This window comes from Corylus avellana, chromosome ca7 (assembly GCF_901000735.1).
Source record: "Corylus avellana chromosome ca7, CavTom2PMs-1.0".
Taxonomy (NCBI): Eukaryota; Viridiplantae; Streptophyta; class Magnoliopsida; order Fagales; family Betulaceae; genus Corylus; species Corylus avellana.
In genome coordinates, this window is record NC_081547.1 from 13,850,983 (window position 1) to 13,855,047 (window position 4,065).

The window sequence follows — 4,065 nt, forward strand, 5'->3', positions numbered from 1 at the left end:
CATGGTGATACGTTTAAAATATTAAGTAAGCCAATGAAAATTAAGCCACAGGTAGAGCTAACTCATGCTTAACAACAACATAGCAATTTTTTTTTTTTTTTAACAGATAAAAACAAACAAATAACACAAACAAACAAACAAACAGTCTGTTTGTCCACACCCCTAAACTTAAAGAACACATTGTCCCAATGTGACAAGAAATACAATACCGTGGGATGAGGAACCGGAGTGTGCAAAGGCTAGGGCGTCCCCCAAACTTGAACACTAAAACACCTGTCAACAGAACTAATGGCAATATTTTCTTATAGAAACAAACATCAAAAGATTAACTACTATTAGAGACAAAAAAATGAAATGACAAGAAATGAAATGACAAAAAGGAAAAGAACTCAAAAAATAAAGAGCGAAAAATAAAAAGAAAGAATACCGCACTTTCCTCAATCATTTGGGTGTCTGACCAATCCCTTCCACCCTTTCTTCTTTAAAACTTCATAGCCCTCTAGAAAGATGTTCCGCCATCTTATGTAGTGTTAAGTGCTAAAATATTCACATTTTCAGCATTTAACTTGCATGTTTCAATCCTTTGGTTTAAATTAATTAGGTCATTTTAATTCCTTTTTGTGTTTTCCATACTTTTGTAGGCTTTTGGAAGAAAATGAAGTAAATCTGGGAGATTTGGGCTCAAAGAGAGAAAATGGAAAAAATGGGAGCCCTTGACACTGCGATCGATCACAAGTACCCGACGATCTAGCGCAGTACTAGAAGACAAAGCATGAAGCAGGCCACGAGCGCTCGAGCGCACAACAGAAAAGGTTCGATAGCAGACCTGCGATCGAGCGCACACGGGTTGCGATCAATTGCACCCATGCGCAGGAGACACATCAAAGCTGCGGCCAGATTGTCATTCTTTCCATATTTGGGTTATCCAACTCCCAATTGTAATAGGTTTTGAAACCCTATGAAATTCCTAGGTTTACTAGTTTGTCAAGGACTTCTAAAGCCTATAAATAGACCCTTAAGCCTCTAGGGTAGGCATACTTTAAAAGGAGAAGAATTGGAGCTCTTCTAGTTCAAGTTTCGGGTTTATTTTTTTCCTTTCTTTTCTTTTATTTTTATTATGTATAACTAACTCTTTAGGAGGGCTAGATTGAAGCCCTAATTATGCTTATTTAATATTTCAATATTGGCGCCTTTGTGATAATCATGTTGTGATATTTAACTCGATTAATTCCTGTTTTCATGAATTCCTTATATGTATGTGACTGGCCATTATATGCATGTGGTATGAACTAGTTAGTTAAATCAATTTGGATGGCCGAGTCCTAGGTTTAATAAAAGTAACAAAAGAATCCACACTACAGTTCTTGGGTTAATCAATATGGGAAACTGGGAGTATATACCCATGCCCTAGACCTCATGTGTTTGTCGATTTCCATAGAGTATAAGCTTTCCTAAGGAACAACTTAGTATACACCATGCTAAATCCCTTAGAAAAGAAAAGAGTTAGAGTATACGCCCATGCCTAACTCGTTGCTTAGGAAAATCTATAGCTTAAGGAGTATACGCCATGCCCTTAGGTTGACAAACATTAGATATGCATAACATGATCAAAGCATTGGCATATTGTTATATTATCAAAGTATGATTAGTGGTGGATATCAAAGCCTTGCCTTTACCTTTACTTTATCTTTATATCTTTTTATTTTTCTTAATATCAAATCTGTAACAATTTGATATTTTAATTAATTCAAAACAAAATAGCAATCCTCATGGGATTGACCTCGTACTTACTGCACTATACTAGTATGATTGAGCACACCTCACAGTGCGATCGATAGCACATCCAAAGAGCAGCACAATACTGCGATAATTAGAGATCTGGTTTTTTTTTTCTTTTGTTTTCTGCAGGGTCAGTTGAGTCTGCATCTTCAAAAGTTTTATTTTTAATTTTGATTTTATTTTCCTTTTTGATTTTAATCTTTTGTTAATTTTACTTTCACACATGTGGGGTGGCACTCCGACACCCCGTAGACCATGTTCTTTATGCCATGACCCTTATCACCATGTTAGAGAATGTTTTATAATGAGACAAATTTCTAACAAAATTAATGGGTATTAGAACACATCGATCTCATGACTGGGGAACGACAACTATTTTGATTCCTGTAACCCAACATGGAGCCAACAGTCCGATCTTTCATGGCAAGCTCAAGCTCCTAGAAATCATTCACAGTTCTCTCAATCAGCTCCACCAATACAAGATCAGCTGGCTGCCAGGCAGAGGACCTTAAATATGCTTGTAAACTCCATGACTACCCATAACATATCTCCCATTCAGCCAGCCACGCAACTTCAGGTATATGCCATATGTTCTCAATTAGATCACACTACTGAGACCTACCCTTTGTACTCATCTGCAGATTAGGAGCAAGCCAATTATGTGGAACAGCACACTTATCCTCCCAAGAACAATCCTTACTCCAACACTTATAATTCAGGGTGGCTCAACCACCTCAATTCCTCATGGAGTAAGAGTAGGAATATTCGGAACCCTCATGGAGTAAGAGTAGGAATATTCCCAACAAGCAGTTCAACTAGCCCAAGACCCAGAAGAGGAGGACCTGAAGAGTCTTTTACGACAATTTGTGACTTCACAACAACAATCTACGGCTGATCAAAAACAATTCAATACAAAGACTGATCAGCCATTCAAAGACTAGAAGTACAAATGGGAAAATTGACCAAGAAGCTGAGTACATTCCGCATCAAGAGGCCTCACCAATACCAAGAAGAAGAGTGTCAAAGGCAGTTGATGGAACACCCCAATGAACAATACATGAAGGAAGAGTGCACCTTCTATCATGAGCAAGCAATTACCACATTGAGGAGCGAAGAGGTGGCAGAAAATCAAGTGGAAGAGGAGAAGGAGGAGCAAGCCGAAGTTCCACAAGAGTCACATTAGGAAAAAGAAGAGAGCACTACGATTTCTTCAACATCAGCTCTTATTCCTGAAATACCAAGAGGCCAAGAGAGAAGTCTGTTAGAGCTACCATATGAGCAAATTGAGGACATCAAGATAGAGAAGCTCCCTGAGCTTTCTTCCTACTTTATTCCAATTCATGATTCCCCACTAGATGAAAAACTGTTTGACAAAACTCAGAGTGGTCCTCCCCGATCTATAGACAATTGGAATCCTCTTGCAACAAAAAAGATTCATTCTCTTTGGTGCAAGAGAAGAAAAGATTGGTGCTTCAAGTTTAAAGAGCCACAGTCTAGCTGAAGACGTTAAACTTAGCGCTCATGGAAGGCACCCCATAGCATATCCTTTTTATTTTGTTGTTTGTTTTACTTATATTTTGTTTTTGTTTTCCTTTGTGTTTTATTTTACTTTGGTGTTTTAGTGTTTCAAGTCTTTTGTCATGTTTTTACATTCTGTTACTGCGATCGATCGCCTCCTGCGTGCGATCGAGCGCAGGTCTCCACTTGTGGTTTCATTGCATTCTATCAGTGCGATCGTGCGCACCATGTATGCGTTCGAGTGCACCTCACCCACACACACACTCCACTGCACGAGTGCGATCGAGCGCACCATGGGTGCGATCGAGCACACTTGGGCAGCAGGCCACGTGACATATTTTGGGTCACTTTCCCCCATTCCCCACATCATTTTCTTCCCTACGGCCACCACCATCATCGCATATCACACACACATCACCCCATAGTTTATTTTTTTATTTTTTTTATTTGTTTTGTGTGTTTTAAGTTAATCTTTTTTTCTTTAGTTTTGTTTCTTTTTACTTGTTTTGTGTTTTCTTATTTTGTAGGGACAAGTGTGCTTCAATTCAAGTTTGGGAGTGTGCTATGAGCCATGCTTTCCAAGACGATATCGTCCATCTCTCGGGTACACTCTTTCCTTAATTTAGACACGTTGGGGACAATGTGTAATTTAAGTTTGGGGGTATAGGAGACACTTTACACACATTTTGTCCCAGTTTTATTTTATTTGTGAAAAATCAAAAAGAAAAAAATATATGCATGTTCATGTTTGTCTTAAATTTTGGTTGA